The sequence below is a fragment of the Neofelis nebulosa genome, chromosome 1 (genome assembly GCF_028018385.1).
Source record: "Neofelis nebulosa isolate mNeoNeb1 chromosome 1, mNeoNeb1.pri, whole genome shotgun sequence".
NCBI lineage: Eukaryota > Metazoa > Chordata > Mammalia > Carnivora > Felidae > Neofelis > Neofelis nebulosa.
In genome coordinates, this window is record NC_080782.1 from 26,619,878 (window position 1) to 26,639,430 (window position 19,553).

At 39.4% G+C, this 19,553-nt stretch overlaps 1 long non-coding RNA gene across 1 annotated transcript in view; it reads right to left on the reverse strand.

The window, feature by feature from the left end:
- Nucleotides 1-235: 235 nt before the first annotated feature.
- Nucleotides 236-19,553, reverse strand: part of LOC131504493 (uncharacterized) — a 35,332-nt gene continuing 16,014 nt past the window's right edge. The window contains exon 3 of the long non-coding RNA XR_009258022.1: nt 236-520. This is a non-coding gene — a long non-coding RNA (uncharacterized LOC131504493). The remainder of the gene's footprint in view (nt 521-19,553) is intronic.

Here is a 19,553-nt window from a genome sequence, read left to right on the forward strand (position 1 = left end):
TCCCTCCCTCCCTCTCTCTCTCTCTCTCTTTCTTTCTTTCTTTCTTTCTTTCTTTCTTTCTTTCTTTCTTTCTTTCTTTCTTTCTCTCTCTCTCTTTTTCTTTCTTTCTTTCTTTCTTTCTTTCTTTCTTTCTTTCTTTCTTTCTTTCTTTCTTTCTCTCTCTCTCTCTCTCTCTCTCTCTCTCTCTCTCTCTCTTTCTTTCTTTCTTTCTTTCTTTCTTTCTTTCTTTCTTTCTTTCTTTCTTTCTTTCGTAAAATGTTTCCCTCCAAACAGAAAAGAATGAAATCCTCATTTGGGAAGACTTCTGAAAAAAAAAACCCAAGACTTTTCTAAAGAGACAAGGATTTGAGCAAATATCTGAAAAATGTTGGTAAGTTAAAAATTCACTAAAAAATCATTTGTTTCATTATTATCCTGTAGGTATATAACATTTATTTTTACTCTTCCCATATTACTCTTGGCTATCAGCAATTTTTATTAAATCTTTGTTCCGTGTAACAGTGTCTTGGTAACTTTTTGGCTAAAAAGAGCAAAAAGGATAATCTTTAATAATATTATTTGTTTTTGGTATCACATCATTTAAAAATAGTTGACACTGAATAATAATGGAAATAAAGAATTAAACAGATTATTTTTACTTGTATATGGCTGCTTGAACAGACACTAAGTGACTTTTATAACTGATTTCAAAATTTACATCTTCCTTTTTAAAAAAAAATACACTTTCAAGTGTGTTAGGTTTTATCTTAATCTGTTTAAATATTAGGCTTCCTGGTTTATATGTACACTGAAAGTGGCTTGGATTAACAGCATTTATTCTTGGTTCTTGGAAAAAAATGACATAACTTCTTAATTTTATATGTCCCCAAACACAAGTCCCCAAGCAGCATTTACAGTAAATGTTTACATACATAACCTCACTTGACCTTCAAAACAAGCCAGTGAAATGTTGTCATTATTTACAAGGTGAGAAGTATAAAGGTCAGAGGACCCTATTCTATAAATATTAAGGTTTACAGGGCCTATAGGAGGAGAGGTTCACTGGGGCTGTTTGGCCCAATCTGTGATCTTAAGAGGGATTTTTGTTTTGGCTGCTAAGAAGTAGAGATTTTATCTATGGAAACAGGGTTTGCCCTTGTCTCTGATGCCAAGTTCAACCTAGATTTATTCTTCTTTTTCAAAAAGCCACAATGCTGTCATTTAAGAAACTGTGATGGTCACTCAGGGGTATTAGGAAATGGCAAGCCAGTAGGGTTGCAAGATAAAATACAGGACACTTAGTTAAATTTGAATTACGGGTAAATAATGAATCAATTATTTTTTTATTAAAAATTTTTAAATATTTATTAATTTTTGAGAGAGAGAGAGAGAGAGAGAGAGAGAGAGACAGAGCATGAGCGGGGGAGGGGCAGAGAGAGAGGGAGACACAGAGAGAGGGAGAGGGAGAGGGAGAAGGAGAGGGAGAGGCTCCTAAACAGGCTCCAGGCTCTGAGCTGTCAGCACAGAGCCTGATGTGGAGCTCAAACTCATGAGCCGTGAGATCATGACCTGAGCCAAAGTCCGAAGCTTAACTGACTGAGCCACCCAGGTACCCTGATGAATCATATTTTAGCATAAGTATGTCCCAAGCAATATTGGGACATTGTTATACTAAAAAAAAGTATTATTTATCTGAAGTTCAATTTTTAAAAAAAATTATTTATTATTTTGAAAGATAGAGAGAGTGTGTGCATGTGTGAGCCAGGGAGGGGCAGAAAGAGAGGGAGGGAGAGAATCCCAAGCAGGCTCTGCATTGTCAGCACAGAGCCCAGTAAAGGGCTTGAATTCATGAACCATGAGACCATGACCCAAGCCAAAATCAAGAGTCAGCTGCTTAACCAACTGAGCCACCCAGGCACCCCCCGAAGTTCAATTTTAACTGGGCATCCTGTATTTTTAATTTGCTAAATCTGGCAATCCTATGAACTGGCTTCCTAGGCAAGAAGTTGCTGGCCTGGTCCAGGCTTTAAAGAGAGTGAATCCACTAATAACACCATGAGAGGCAGACAAACAGAATTTAAAGCTGGATTGTTTGTTGCTTGGGTTCATATTCTGATTCCACTGTTTACTACCTTACTTTGTCTTCCTGAGTCTTGGTGCCCTCCTCGGCAAGACAGCAGGTAACAGTTTCTATCTCCTTAGGATTGTTGTGAGAATGAAATAAAATAACTCAGAATACTTTTCACATACGAAATGCTTTATAAACTTTGTTTTTATGTTAGTATTCTATATAGCATCTTCTCTTCTCCAAGAACACAGTGATGAAAATACTTTGAATTATCCAGTATATATATCTTTCTGTCTGTCTATGTCTATATCTACATCTATATCTATATGTAGAGTTTCTTACTGGCCAGAATGCTTATATTTAGTATCTGTACTGCCTGGTGAATCTCCTTTAAAAATATATTTTTTTCCCATTTGTAGTGTGTTTTGTGTTAAGTTGCCTATATTTATTATTATTGGTTTCAACTTTGGCTAAGAAAAAGATTAGTATTCAGTTTTAACACGTTTGAAGATATGTTTGACTTCATCTTTTTATTAGCTTCATCTTAATATTTGTAAACTTTTAATGTATAATGTATTGTAAACTCTCTTTCTCTCTATATACACAGTTTTATTGCAATTTAAAAACTATTTTCCATTACATCCTAAATTTCCTGAATTCAGATATTAATTAGGGAACAATTTAGGGGAAAGTGCAACTACTGTATGCTCTGAATAGTGCAGGCATTGCAGTTTTACCAAATGTCATTTTCCTGTATGCATGTGTCTACATACATATGCCTACACATGTAAGCATGTATGTACATATGTAAATAAAACAAATGTTTTTGGATTTAATTAGTTATCTTTTAATTTATGGTTACCATATGATTCTCCCTAAAACTGATAAATCTAGTAATAGCTACACATGATGGATGAGGGACCTGAGCATGTATAAGTTGAATGAATTTTTCTGACGTTTTTAGAAAGTGTGATGACTATGTACCTATCATTGTGCTAGTAAGCATTGTGGGATTACACAAAGCTGCACCAAACCCTAGGGGCTTATGCTTGTTTGAGGATGGAAGAATGGGGAATAAAACACATGTAAAAGTAACCAAGTAAAAGCAGCAAGTGATGAAGGACTTATGATGAATGCTGATAATGCCATGGAACCAGATGTGTGTTTGTCCTATTGCAAGGACAGGTGATGGATCCATCTGGTGCATTTTACAACAATGACTTTAGGTAAGACACTTCCCCACTGAGGTTTAACTTCCCCTTTCCTTTTCTTTTTCTCTTCTTTTCTGCTAGATAGAAACTTGCCCATTAAGATTAACATGAAAGGTGACATTTTATAATACTGTCTGTTGCATCACTAAATAGCATGCTTTAATTTTTAAAACTTTTGATGGTTTTCAAAGTTTCAAAATATTTCAGACATAAAGTACATAAAATAATATTTTAATGAAAATGAAAATAAAATTAGGTTAACTTTTTTATATTAAATGAACAAAACTATTTACCAACATACTGTGCCCCCCAGTGCCTAAATGGAGGTAGTCAACTTGCTCTGCGTTTGTGGTGGCACTGGAAGTGACCACACCCTTCAGCAAAGTAATCCATCAATGTGCATCAAGTGCCCCGACAATGTCTATACTTTCTATACTTTTGTCTCAGTAAATATGTATCTGAGCAACTAACTTAAGAAATACAGGGAAGAGTCGGTTACACACATATAAATGCACGTGTGTATGTATTCTGTTTATCTAAATCTATATATTTGAGGAAACTCTCACAGTTTTGACCTTCATATCCATATCTCCTGTTTTAGAAGAAAACTGGGCTGGCTTCCTGAGTGGGCAATCGGCACAGCTGCACAGGGTCTTATGCTCAGAAAGGTCTTCATACTTGGGGTTTAATGCTCTGTAGTTGTCATCCTGAAATTCTAGATAATTTTATCTTTGAATTTGTGTTTTGTAAGTGAAGTCTGAAGGTTCAATGAAGCTTGCACAGGGGTTTGGAGCCTTGATTTACCTGTGCTCTTATCCACCACCATCTCTTTTGGATGGGTTCTCTGTCTCCCATTCCCTGAGAGTGTTCAGTTATTGTTGCTCTCTTCTACCCCTGGTGGGGCATGGGCATGGATGGGCAGAGGATTGGGGTCAAGCATATGCACCCTACACTGTGGGGTGAGGCCCCAGACACCTGTGAATTCACCTGGAAGCTCCCTGTTGCATTCAAGGGAATGCAACATTAAATAGCAAATAACTCCCCACCTCCACACCACATTTGACAGACTGAAAGACCACAAAAGAAAGGAAAAACTTTATTTCTTGCTTTTGTGGACCAAGATATCACATTTGCGTTTTTCATAGGGTCCCATAAGTTATATAGCTGGCTCTGGAAGAAAAATGCTTGGAAGAAATTCTCTGGAAGAAATTTAGAAGGCTTGGGATTCCAATGCAACTCTAGCAAGAAGTTATTCTAGATAAAATGGGACAAAGACAAACTCTTCCCTTTAGTTTCAGACCCAGGCTGCAGGAATTGAAGCCAGGAAGGGAGAGAATGCAAACAGAGCCCATGTCATTCCTGTGGGCAGAGCTTATGGCTTTTCCCACACTAGAAAGAGTCTTCAACTCTTGGCCCTGAGAATTATTGCCCTTCTGGGGTGTGTGTGTGTGTGTGTGTGTGTGTTTGTGTGTGTGTGTGTGTAGGAGGGAGGTGTGGAAGTCATTGCTTCCTGAGTTACTTTCTGCAATATTTTTTGTGACTTTCTTCTTTGTTTCCTTTTTCCCTCCATTTAAAGAAATCATCCCATTATTTGAGATGAAATTTGCCCCAGAGCTTTAATTCTTGTGTGTGAAGATTTGTTTTCAAAGTGAAAAAAACGAACTAAGGTAGATTCAGCACTGCAGGCAGACTCATCAATCTTGTCTGTAATTGGGTCTGCCATTGGTGAGTAGCCACTTGAGAGGAAATTGCTCACCCATGTGGAGTGAATGAACTCTTTCAGGGCGCTGGGCCTCTACAGAGGGCCGCACCATGGCCTCCTGCCAGACAGTATCCTCGTGTTGCCTGGCTCCGCTGCAGACTCAGTTCAGACCGGGGAGCAGTTTGTTCCTCTGGTCCTGCAGATAAGCATCTGTTTGCTCTAGCTCTTCCTGGTTCAGCAGGGCCGAGGTCCCTTTAGAGAGGCATTGACATTTAAATGCATGAGGGCTTTTGGTGATAGGAATAGGGAAATGGACTCACCAAGAGCTTTAAGTCCCTTTGTTTGAAAGAGGGAAGAGCAAGCAATAGTAGTTTCCTGACGTCAAGGTGAAAGCTGATGAGGTCATTTCTGCTTCCAGTCCATTAATCTCTGGCTCATTTGAAGCCAACTGTTTATAAAGAAATGCCAGCTTCATTGGCAGTTTCTCCATAATTGTTCTAAAGAACTGGCATTACTTTTTCTTTCCTCCAACATATTCCAAATAATGCCTTGTTGCAAGAACTCAAGTAAGATAGTTACCCATCCAAATTAACAATGTGAGATCACCTCTTTTAGCCATCAGAGGCATTGGAGATAAATAAATTAAGGCAGTGGAATTCCCGTGTTTATGCTTTCAGATGATTTTACTGAAAGAACATTTAGCTGCCACTCCTTCCTGTTTTGAAAGAACCCTCTGCTTGGGAGGTCAGTGACTGAATTCACATCTTTAATATTTTGCATAGAATCCTTCAAAAAGAAGACCTCTCTTCCTCTTGAATGAATTTCAGGGCACAAAAGCCCAAGTGATTCTTAGCTATTATTTGGAATGGCATGGTACCTTAGAGGAGAGGGTAAAAAAAATCTCCCAATGACCTTTATGTTATAGGGACTATACGAGAGCTATAACAGAATAAAGAATTAATGGCTTTGTGTAAAACAGACCTTCTAGGCTCATCCATTAGAAAAAGTAAAGAATAATGTTCTTCTAGAAAGAACCGAACTAAATGAGAGATATTTATAGTTGGGGTATAGTAAGAGTCTAAGAAGATAAAATCACTGAGATGAGCCCATAATTTAGTTGAGGACAAGATTGTTGAAAAATATTCCAAAAGCACTTTGTTCTAAATCTCTTAGCAATAATCACCTTGGATTATGGTTTTGTGTTGACTTGTTGATCTCTCCCACTTGCCTAAGTTCTCTAGCTTAGTGTCTGGAACAAATACAATCCTTAAAGGCTTAGTGAATGAAACAATGGATGAAAAGACTCATTTCTATATGTTATGAGGTAAGAATAAGGAGGAGCAGTCAGGGTGTGGTGATACCCAGAGAAAAATACTTGATGTGTTGTTAAAGCCTTTGCCTCAAACAAGCCAAAATGAAAACTTACAAGGGGAAAAATGTTCCCTGAAGGGAAGACTGTATTGGCAACACCCATAGTGTCTTAAGCAACATTAAACACAGGTCTTGATAGATGAGCTAGGAATTTGGAGCATATATGCCCATGGGAAATCAGCCAAAAACACTGCATGGCTATATATTTTAAATCTATAGTAACAGCTCAGACAAATTGTTCTCAACTCAGGTTGTTCTCAACTCTGACCCTCACAGGGCTCCTTCCTGGACAAAGCTGCTTTCCTTTCCCCTTGCTGTTCTCATTTTGCTCCCTAGAAGAGAGCAAAATGTTCTTCATGGGATTTTATCTTTAAATTTCTGTGGCCAATGAGGAGAACCCAAGGGCATGTCTCGGGAAAATGGAAGGACCCAGGAGTGCAGCCTCATCTTTTTCACAGTGTGATAAATTTAACACTTTAATAGTCTAAATCAAACGAAGTAAACTTGGAGCCTTTATGTAACTTGGGGAAAAATCATGTTTTGACAAATTTCATACAGTTTAACTGAAATCAAGCCTGCTAACCAGAATCAAAGGCTACATGCAACTGTCCATAGTATTTCTAAACTGTTGTCTAAATAGATTCGTAAGAAGACAAGGTTATCCAGAGTAACGTTCTTCCACAGGCCAACCTGACATGACAGGAACGTTTATCAAGGAATGAAATTCATGTCAGGCATGAACATGTTCAGCTGTCTCCTTCATTGCTATGATTGAATTTGTCATAGCACAGGACTGTGCTTGCATACCTGGTTTACCCAGATATCTTTTTTGTGTTTGACAGTTACTACTGTGGGATCCTAACGTCCTGCTTCCTCAGAGGAAGGTTAATTGTCTTACACCAGTTTTACAACATATAGAGTAGAGTATAACTTGTTGGGCTCGGGAAGTGTGGTGGAAGGGCAAAAGCATGAGAATCAGGAATCCTTTCCTCTGGGCATCTTTGATCAGTCTGATTTGCAACCATTACACTGAACAGAATGGAATGGTGGCTTCTTTAGTTCCTCTGAGCTTCCACTAGTCTATATTTGTGCCTCATTCTGAATCCACCCCATAGGGCTGAAACTAGATCTGCCTCTGAAGATAGGATATTTAGTGAACAGCCTTCTGTTGAGCAGACACCTTCTCAATGAGGACATCCTTCAAAGCAGAGAAGAAGGAGCTAAGCAGGGGGGAAGGGTTGTATGTGAGCATTGCATAAACAAGGACCAGGCTGAGGAGAACTTGAAACTCACCTTAACAGGGCCTTCTCAGCCGGGAAAAACCTCAGAAGGAAGGAAATGTTCTGGGAAGTGTTTTATCTTCCTCTACAGTGACTCCCCTTAGCCTCTAGTCTAAAGCTCCAGTCCCTTGACACAGCCTTCCAAGCCTCCCTGATATGGTCTTGCTTACTTTTCCAGCTTAATTTCTTGCCTCTCCAGCCTCAAACTTTATGAACTGACAATCCTTTTTCTTCTTTATGTACCATGCCATACTCAGGCTCTGCCCTTGCATGCTGCATCTCCTCTGTTTGGCTAATTTCTTCTTTAGCCTTTATGATTCAAGTTAAGCATCATCTTATTCAAAATATTTCTTCAAGACTCACAAGACTGGATTAAGGTCCTTTTTTGGGCATCCATAATATTCAGTGCATATCTGCATGGGTGACCTAATGGCATTGTTGTATAATTATTTGTCTCTTCTTTCCCTACCATGAGAGACACTGATCCCTCTTCAGGAATGAAGAACATATTCCCTCAGATGCTGAAAGTGCCACTGGAGACAGCCCTTTGATGTCAGCTCCCCATGGTGATTGCCTTTGTTGCAAAGAGCTGCCTAAGCCAAGTCAGGTCCCTTTTTCTGGGTGGTCAGCATCCAATGATTAACCAGCACAGAGGTTAAAGGCTCAGCCCTTACACCTAGGTGGGTTAAAGTCTGATGCTTACAAGAACTTCAGAACTCTCTGCAGGGTCAACTGCGGCCTCCATTGATACTACATCCTAGCTCAACTTCTCCCTGTGCCTAATCCTGCTTCCTTCCTGCCTTTCTATGGGTGTTGGTTCCAAGAACTCCCTAATTAATTCTCTGCATGTTGTTCTCCACCTCAGAATTGGCTTTTAGTGATCCCAAGGTATGACACCTACCTTCACTTGATCTGAGAAAGTTGAGGACAGAGACAGTGCCTTATTCATCTTTGTATTTCTAGCACTCAGCAAGGTGTCTGGCACAGAGCGTGCTTTCAACCAGTGCTGGTGAGTATGTCTAATAAATGAAATTCAAAGTAAGAGGGGCATTTGGTATAGTTCAAAAAATGAAGGGGACGTCAGGTTTCCTCTAGAAGGCATATAGCTTTATCATACTGATAGCTTTCACAATTAAATAGGGGAAGAGGCCTGCAGTTGGAGTTAACATATCTGGGTGCAAGTCTTGTTCTTCCCCTTACTTGTGAAGTGTGTGCGTTGCTGGGTTCCAGCACCAAACAGAAGGCACTCTCAAATGAGATGATTTGGGAATTTAATAAATAAAAGGACTACTTACAATGTGAAGGCCAAGTTCAAGAAAACAAACAGTGCAGTATTTGGGGCTATGAACATGTTACCATCTCTAGGTCTAAAAGGGAATGGTGAAGAGGGCTGAGTCTAGAAGGGAACTGTGGTTTGCTAGGGGAATACAGCTTGTTCACTGAGACTTGGTAAGAAGGGAGTAGGGGAAATAAAGGCCCAGGGCTTATTCTCCACTGGCCTCCCCTCTCCTGCCAGTGTCTACCATTGGCCAAGCCCAGTGAGAAGCCAGAAGCCCAGGGGCTTCTTGCTGCAGGCCAGTGGCTTCACAGGAACAGAGGACAGAGAAGGGGGAGAGGGTGAAGGGAGGATAATGGGTCTGGAGTGACAAACAGAAGATACCCAGCACAGGGACCACACAGGCTCAAGAGTTTAACTAATTTGCCTTTTAATTAGGGAAGGGAGCTCCAGCTAGACCACTGGATGTGTAAGATACATAAACATGTCTTGTTAACTGTAAACTGAAATACCTATATTACATATGGTTTAATTGAAAATATTCACTTAATGTTTCCAAGACTAGGTCTTCATACAATCCAAATCTAGGAAGAGTTGCATCACACAGTGCTACTGATTCAGTAGCAGGAAATCACTCCAATGCCTGCTGGCTATACTGCATTTTAATTCATGGGGACTGGGGTTTGGAAAGGCCAATTTTCTGAATCATGACCTTGTGCCCTGAAATTTTAGTTCTTCTTCGGTTCATACATAAGCATGTAGCACATTTTCTTCTGTGAGGGGCTTCAGAATTATGAGCCACTAAATGCTGCTGGTAGAGTTCAGAATTATTTGGGAGAATGGTGTCTTTGATTTATTTGCTCAATATTCATTAAAATAATCTATATCATAACTTCTCTAACTCCTGCCATAGCTTTCATCCCCATCCAGTGGAAAATGGCAGGATTTCAAATCTTCTGGAGTAAAGAAAATGTGTCCAGACTCAATATCATTTGTGGGAAATGAATTCATAACAGTTGAATTTCGTTTTTAAAAACTACAATTCTTTCATTAAAATTTTTTTTATTATTTAAAAAATTTTATTGTATTATTTTGTTTGTGTATATATGTGTGTGTATGAAACTGGAGAGTTTGAATTTCCTGTGTCCAAAGCAAAGGGCATTATGGAATGTGTGCTCGTAAAGCAGCTTCAGTGTCACTGTTTAATTTCCTTCTCTCTGTCTCTCTCCCCTCTCTCCTTCTATCCTTATTTCTTGCACACATTCATGCATGCAGTCACTTCATACATGTTTACTGAATACCTGCTGTGGACCAGTCACTCTTCTAGGCAGTACAGACACAGAAATGAACAAACTGTGAAAAACTGCTGCTTATATTCTAGTGGGGGACAGACAATAAACAAGATATGTAAGTAAAATATATAGTATTTTAGATATTGGCTTGGGAGATGTTGCTTGGGAGAAAAATCAATTAAGAAAGGAAATAGGGGGAGTTGAACTGCAATTTTCAAAGAGTGATCAACATAAAATGAAGTTATACTTTGTATCACAAGCAAACAATTTTGGCTCTAATCCTCTAACGTAAAGACTGGAAAATTCAGTGAGATTCTCTGTGTCCTACGTTTTTCACCTGTGAAGTAACGGAAATGGAATGGGGGCAGAGAACATAGAAATGTTCTAACTTTAGGGAAACTATTTGGTATAATGGCTCCCCTGCTACCACCTTGGTCTGAACCACCATCATGTCTTGTCTGGTTTATTGCAATAAACACCTCATGGCCTCCCAGCTCCTAACTCTACACACATTAGCTAGAGTGAGGTTTTAAAAAGTCAGATCTTGTCACTCTTTTATTCAAACCCTGCATTGGCTCCCAATCCATACAGGTCCCAATCCATACAGAGAAACTGCTAAAGTCCTTACAGCGGCCTTCAAGGCCCACTTTGATCTTTCCTATAGTTTCTTCCCTCACTCACCCTCCTCTGGCCACAATGGCATCTTCATTCTTTCTTTAATATCAAGAATTTTCTGCCTTTTAGGTCTTTGCTTTATCTTCCTCTCTCTGGAATGCTTTCCCCAACTTATCCACTTTACCAACTCCCTCAAGTCTGCTCAGTTCTCTTCTCAGTGAGGCCTATGTCAACTCCCTAATGAAACTTCTCAACCTCTCTCCTTTACCATTGGCACCCCTGACCCCCATCTCTTGCCCTACTTTCTTATTTCCATGGTACTCATCACTTTTACACATTCGATAACATTTACTAAACAATTGACTTATTATATTTATGTGTGTCTCCAACTGCTAGAAATAACTCCATGAGGGCAGCCCATGTGCCAAGAACAATGCCTGGTCTAGAGCAGAAACTCAATAAGCATTTGTTTAGAAATAATAGCTTCTCATGTACATGTCTGTGCACATACATGTGCACCCCCCCCCCCCCCGATACATACTTTTCCTATATTCTCATTTTCTCTCACACTGTCCTTGGTCTAAAACACTTTCCCACACACTTTTTGGTCATATATCTTGCTGCTATGGGCTGAATGCTTGTGTGTCTCTCTGCCAGATTCATATGCTGAAGCCCTAACACCCAGGGTGGCTATATTTGGAGATGGGGCCTGGAAGGAAGTATTTAAGGTAATTATTAGTAATTACATACTTAAATGAGGTACTAAAGGTGGGACACTGATCCTATAGTATTAGTCCTTTTAAGAAGAGATGAGAGAGAACTTGCTCTCTTTCTCTATCCTTGCTCATGTACTGAGGAAAGTCCATGTGAGCACACACTGAGAAGGTAGTTATGTATAAGTCAGGAAGAGAGTTCTCACCAGGAACTAAGTCAGCCAGCACCTTGATCTTAGACTTCTAGCTTTCAGATCAGTGAGAAATAAATTCTTGTTATTTAAGCCTCCCAGTAGCTGGTGTTTTGTTATGGCAGTCCTAACAGAATAATACACCTACCCATGTGTTTAGACTCATCTTAAATCTCTCCTCCTCCATTAAGTCATTGCCAAACATATTAGTCCATAAGGACATCCATTTACTGACTTTTGATAGCATTTTTAGGTAAATGACAGTTTTTAGAGTTTGATTATAGTTTGCATTGACTTGTTCTTTGTTTTATGTAGGTGCTTCTGGTCTCCCACATCAAGTATAAGCTACTTTATGAGGGCAGAGGCTGAAGCAAATACAGGTCCCTGGTGCCAGGTTCCCTCTGAGGAAAGCAACTGCATCTTATTCACAGAGAGGATTATAGGATTATTTTATTGCCCAAGGTCACACAAATGGTTCTGAAACAGAACTGGATTCAGTTCTCATAAAACCCAGATCAGCATTCATTTTTTTTTTCATTTTTTTTTTTTCAACGTTTTTTTAAATTTATTTTTTTTGGGACAGAGAGAGACAGAGCATGAACGGGGGAGGAGCAGAGAGAGAGGGAGACACAGAATCGGAAACAGGCTCCAGGCTCCGAGCCATCAGCCCAGAGCCTGACGCGGGGCTCGAACTCACGGACCGCGAGATCGCGACCTGGCTGAAGTCGGACGCTTAACCGACTGCGCCACCCAGGCGCCCCTCAGCATTCATTTTTGATAGGTGTTGAATTCATAGATAAATGAAGGCTTTATAAAATATGTTTATGATAAAATGTAGTTTCTAAGGACACCAAAGCATGTCTTCCTGACACCAAACTAAGGAATAAGAAGCAGGGTGCCAGAAATGAAATCTTGGATCTCATCTCAGCTCTCAATTATCTGTAACATTGTGTACCCTCACCTTCATGCTGTGTGGGCAAGCTAGTCAGTGACAGTGGGGCTGAAATAATGAGGAATAATAGGAAAGTAAGGGAAGGGGCATGAACTATGTATTCAGTGATCAAGCAGGCAGGCAACTGAAAGGGATAAGAGGATAAACACATTTAGATAATTATCCTTGTGGAAAAAAAATAAGCAACAACTCTTTGGTGTATCAGATTATGGGAAAGGGGAGGCTGCTATACCGACTTAAATAGGAGCTTCCACAGACTTTGGAGACATTATACGTATACTTTCCCATGTTATACATTTCTACAAACTAACAAACTATTTCTAATTAAAATGCGATTTCAAAAATTCCTTCTCCTAAGTTACCATAGCATGTTTGGTGGTTGGGTTCTCAGATCAGCCTGCAAAGGTCTTTTTGACATGAAATATTGCAACTTTTGTGTAAAAATGACAAATTGAAAATAACATAATTTACTGCTGATGGTTAAGTTAAAGATATTTAATTTGAGAAGGAGGAGAAAGTGGATACACATTCCTGTAGAATTCTGGAGGAATTTTGGGGGTCTTTCAATCTTACACTTGATCTTAGCCAAAAGGCCGAGAAGTGATGGGGGTCTTTCAATCTTTGAATAGAGCTGTTTATTCTGTTTATTTTTACTTGTAAAGGCACAACTTTTGTTTTCTTTAATAGGCATCTGCTTAAGTACTACTTTTTTCACATTTAGAACAGGAAAAATAAGAACGAATAAAAAATAAGCCAGACATTTTTATCGGGAAAGCAAGAAGAAGCAAAGAAAAGGGGTTAGAAAAAGTGTGACAGAATGTTCAAAAGACAGCATGCTTGATGAGTGGGCTGGAGGTGTGTAAAAGAAAGGCAGGGGTTGCGTGTGTGGATAATCTAGTGCAAGTTGATGGAAAGAGTGAGGTTTTGGAGTACACCTTGATGTGGACTTGCATTCTGGACAAACTGAATTCTGGATAAATTTCTCCGTTAATTTCCTCATATGTAAAATGAGGAAAGTCTTTGCCTCCTAAAATCGGTGTGAGGATTAAATGAGAGAGTGTAGCTAAGACCAAGAGTAAAGGAATCCAAAAATAAGAGTCATTGGTAAGAGTGCTGCTGCAGCCCAGTGGGGTGGCAGTGTGCACATAGGCAATAGGGACAGAGCACTGGCTGTTATTGTCTGGAATGCACTAGAGCAGGAAGGTAAGATGGGAAAGGGCACGGTAGGAGCACTAAGGGAGGAGCAAAGCGTGTGCATGTTCAGCCTATTCTTCTATGCCCCCAGTGGAGGGAATAAATGCATAATGTAATGTATTATACTGTGCTCTGTTCTGCAGTGGAATTTTGTATAGCCTCAATTCTTTTTTTTTTTCATCGAGAAAGTAGCACAATATCTCTGGGGTCTTTATCTGTAAGCACTATTGGGTTGCTTGTGAATGTTAAAAAGAAATGAAGGTTATAGCCTCAGGGCACTATCTCTGAGTAGCCTTGTGCTGTAGAGGAACAATAGGAGCATTGCTCTGTAAAGCACTGTGTCTATTTATTATTTCCCTTGGAGACTGTTAGAAGGCAACCAAGTCACAGTGAGGTTGCAATAAACAGTAAGGACCTTTTCACATCTTTCTTAGGACTGACTTCCCTCTTTGCTTTGTGTCTAGCTTGGCCAATCCACAGCCTTGTTTTCCCAGGATGACTTTTTCATCTCTCTTTTCTTTTACCACAGGGATTCTCTGTTCGGCTTTAGTGGGCTTTTAGTCCGGGTGGGCTTCCATACCTGGTGCCCCCTTGAGTCCAATCTCTCATTTAGGTGGCTCTTTTCTTACACCTGTACCTGTGGAAACCTCTTTGTAGTCCTCTTCACCTCATACTGCCCAAATTCCCTAAATAATCTCAGGGAGCCAGTTGCATTCAAGGAAGGATGGGCTTATTGGTTAGCTACTTAGATTTTCAAGAAGTAATTGTAGGTAACTGTGCAATTGTTTTAAAACTTCATTAAAAAAAAAACCCTGCAAATTAACTATACAAGTCAATCTTCCAATTTTCTGCAGAAGCCAAAATTTATGGGAAAGAATGGAGAATTGGTTTGAGATTTGGTGGTGTTACCAGCACTCTCTGTCCTGGGAAGGGAAAAACAAATCAAAGGATTAGGGACCTGAAGGGACTTTCCAGGCCCCAGGAAACTGCCTAGGGGCCTAGAGTCATGACAATCTTCCCACTCATGGATGCCCCACAGTCCAAGACATGACCTAGATATATTGTTTCCAGGCAAAGAAAACTCCACTGGGGTATTGAACAGAATATTCTAAGAATCTTTTAAATCAACAGCTCTGCTGCTTGACCATGAGGAATGTGCCCTCCCTGGGGATGCCTGGAGGAGACGGAATGTGCACCAACAGTGATGCCTTACCTCATCCTCCTCCAGTCTCTGTGGGCCCTTGTTCTGCAACATGATAGCTAGACCTCCCTGCCCTATGCATCTGCACTCTGGGCAAAACTGTGAAGTGGATTAGACTTGCCTTTCAGTTCATCCATTTCATCCTTATGACACTTTATACCCTCATGCTGCCCTCTGGCTGTTCAAAACTTATTTGGGGCGATGCAGTATATATTGAGGTTTGCAAAAATAGATAGCCTATTTATAGATGTTTTATCTCAAGAGTTTTTTAAATTTTTATTTAGAACTAATTACCAACATTTGGAATTTGAAAAACAAAATCCCAGATTCTCAGCTTTTCATGAAATAATTCCAAATTTCTAGTCTCAACAGATCACATTTCCTCATGTCATAAAGCTATCCCCTTTAGATGGAGTTTGGGCTCTTAATTTTGCTACAGTCTTCACCTCTCCCTTTTAATTTAAATTGATTTGTTTCACTCAATTTAAAAAATGTATAGGCTCATAAATATTGTGGTTTGCTACTTTCCAGTGTAGGAATATGGGTAAGCAATACAGGCATTCATTAGATTTGAACCCCAGCCTGTGTGATGGAGGGCACATTACTTAACTCTAGACATCTTTTTCTCATCTGTGAAATGGGGATAATAATGCTTCTTTCATAAGTTATCATGGGGAGTATATAAAATGATTTCTACTGTATGCCTACTACATGCCTACTCATAGAAAACTCCGAATTAAGGATGGCTATTTGGGGGAATTCCTCTCAAAAAGTATTTACTGTATTACACTTTCCCTAACCTTTTACCTCAATTCTCCTCTCTCTATGCTTGTTTCCAACTCTTACAAACAAACAAGGAAACAAACAAACAAACAAACAAACAAACATTTTTGCCACTCATTCATCAAATATGGATTTAAATATCAACTAAGTGCCAGCCAACATGTTAGGTACTGGAAAAAGCAGGGTGCAGGAAGATATATTTCCAAAATAAGACACAGTCCTATGTCCCAAGGAATTCATGGCCTATTATACAATAATGTCACACTGTAATTAGTGCTACAATTGAGCTATACATTAGGCCATGATAACATCAAGGAAGGCACAGCAGTAAACACAACTGAAATAATCACTTCCATTTGCAGTCTTACAAATGGAAGTGCTCATAACCAGGCTCTCCCAAAAACAGAGAAATAAAAGCCCCTTGTAGTATTTGCCAATTTCCATGGTGTAAATACTCCCACCATGGCTGATCTCAAGCTACCAATAACTAGCAACTAGCTCTTGTGAGCCAGTGGGAGTAGGTCCCAGGACTTGTTGTTTATACAGAACTTTCACCATACAAAGCCCCTTCTTGTGTATCCTCTAAGCAGGCACAGTTTGGATTATTACCCATTTCAGAAAGAGAAATGAGGCCCAGAGAGTCCTGTAATTTTCCCAAGATCATAGAGGTAGTAAATACAGTATCAGAGAAGAAGGTTTTTGACTCATGTCCAGAATTTTTGCTAACATAGTGTCTTGCACAGTATCCCTTCAACTTTTTCAGACATTCAAAGATTAAAAAAAAATTACTACTTATCCACCATGTCAGGAAGTTAAAACAGAATGTATTCCACTAAAATGTAGGAGTAACTAAGAGGAAGAACATTATTCAGGGAATAGGGATCCTACACAAGAAAGAGGTGAAGGTAATCCCAAGGATGGTGAAGGGAGTGATGTACCAAGAAGTCATCTTATAGGAATAGCCTTGTAGCAGGCCTAATGTTCAACAATCCAGATTAGAGCATGTCAGAGGCTTTGAGGGAGATTTTTTCTTTTTTTAATATGAAATTTATTATCAAATTGGTTTCCATACAACACCCAGTGCTCATTCCAGCAGGTGCCCTCCTCAATACCCATCATCCACCCTCCTCTCCTTCCCACCCCTCATCAACCCTGTTTGTTCTCAGTTTTTTTTTCTAATTTTTTTTAACGTGTATTTATTTTTGAGACAGAGAGAGACAGAGCATGAATGGGGGAGGGGCAGAGAGAGAGGGAGACACAGAATCGGAAGCAGGCTCCAGGCTCTGAGCCATCAGCCCAGAGCCCGACACGGGGCTCGAACCCATGGACCGCGAGATCGTGACCTGAGCTGAAGTCGGACGCTCAACCGACTGAGCCACCCAGGCGCCCCTGTTCTCAGTTTTTAAGAGTCTCTTATGGTTTGGCTCCCTCCCTCTCAAACTTTTTTTTTCCCTTCCCCTCCCCCATGGTCTTCTGTTAAGTATCTCAGGATCAACATAAGAGTGACAACGTATGGTATCTGTCGTTCTCTGCTTGACTGATTTTACTTCACATAATACTCTCCAAGTTCCATCCATGTTGCTACAAATGGCCAGATTTCATTCTTTCTCATTGCCAAGTAGTATTCCATTGTATACTTCCAAGTAGTATTCCATTGTAGTATTCCATTGGCTGAGGTCAGAGAGGTTTTTTCCTGCTTTCTCCTCTAGGGTTTTGAAGGTTTCCTATCTCACATTCAGGTCCTTTATCCATTTTGAGTTTATTTTTGTGAATGGTGTGAGAAAGTGGTCTAGTTTCAATCTTCTGCATGTTGCTGTCCAGTTCTCCCAGCACCATTTGTTAAAGAGGCTGTCTTTTTTCCATTGTATATTCTTTCCTGCTTTGTCAAAGATGAGTTGGCCATACTTTTGTGGGTCTAATTTTGGAGTCTATATTCTATTCCATTGGTCTATGTGTCTGTTTTTGTGCCAGTACCATGCTGTCTTGATGATTACACCTTTGTAGTAGAGGCTAAAGTCTGGGATTGTGATGCCTCCTGCTTTGGTCTTCTTCTTCAATATTACTTTGGCTATTTGGTGTCTTTTGTGGTTCCATACACATTTTAGGATTGCTTGTTCTAGCTTCGAGAAGAATGCTGGTGCAATTTTGATTGGGATTGCATTGAATGTGTAGATAGCTTTGGGTAGTATTGACATTTTAACAATATTTATTCTTCTAATCCATGAGCATGGAATGTTTTTCCATTTCTTTATATCTTCTCCAATTTCCTTCATAAGCTTTCTATAGTTTTTAGCATACAGATCTTTTACATCTTTGGTTAGGTTTATTCCTAGGTATTTTATGCTTCTTGGTGCAATTGTAAATGGGATCAGTTTCTTTATTTGTCTTTCTGTTGCTTCATTATAAGTGTATAAAAATGCAACTAATTTCTGTACATTGATTTTGCATCCTGCAACTGTGCTAAATTCATGTATCAGTTCTAGGAGACTTTTAGTGGAGTCTATCGGGTTTTCCATGCATAATATCATGTCATCTGCAAAAAGTGAAAGCTTGACTTCATCTTTGCCAATTTTGATGCCTTTGATTTCCTTTTGTTGTCTGATTGCTGATGCTAGAACTTCCAACCCTATGTTAAACAACAGTGGTGAGAGTGGACATCCTTGTTGTGTCCCTGATCTCAGGGGAAAGCTCTCAGTTTTTCCCCTTTGAGGATGATATTAGCTGTGGGCTTTTCATAAATGGCTTTTATGATGTTTAAGTATGTTCCTTCTATCCCGACTTTATCGAGGGTTTTTTTTTTTTTCAAGAAAGGATGCTGAATTTTGTCAAATGCTTTTTCTGCATTGATTGACAGGATCATATGGTTATCTTTTCTTTTATTAATGTGATGTATCAAGTTGATTGATTTGCAAATACTGGCAGTCCTACAGCCCAGGAATGAATCCCACTTGGTCATGGTGAATAATTCTTTTTATATGCTGTTGAATTCAATTTGTTAGTATCTTGTTGAGAATTTTTGCATCCATATTCATCAGGGATATTGGCCTATAGTTCTCTTTTTTTGCTGGGTCTCTGTCTGGTTTAGGAATCAAAGGAATGCTGGCTTCACAGAATGAGTCTGGAAGTTTTCCTTCCCTTTCTATTTTTTGGAACAGCTTGAGAAGAATAGGTATTATCTCTGCTTTAAATGTCTGGTAGAACTCCCCAGGGAAGCCATCAGGTCCTGGACTCTTATTTGTTGGGAGATTTTTGATAACTGATTCAATTTCTTCGCTGGTTATGGGTCTGTTCAAGTTTTCTATTTCTTCCTGTTTGAGTTTTGGAAGGTGTGTGGGTGCTTAGGCAGTTGTCCATTTCTTCCAGGTTGTCCAGTTTGTTGGCATATAATTTTTCATAGTATTCCCTGATAATTGCTTGTTTTTCTGAGGGATTGGTTGTAATAATTCCATTTTCATTCATGATTTTATCTACTTGGGTCCTCTCTCTTTTCTTTTTGAGAAGCCTGGCTAGAGGTTTATCAATTTTGTTTATTTCTTCAAAAAACCAATTCTTGGTTTCACTGATCTGCTGTACAGTTTTTTTTAGATTCTATATTGTTTATTTCTGCTCTGATCTTTATTATTTCTCTTCTTCTGCCGGGTTTGGGGTGTCTTTGCTGTTCTGCTTCTATTTCCTTTAGGTGTGCTGTTAGATTTTGTATTTGGGATTTTTCTTGTTTCTTGAGA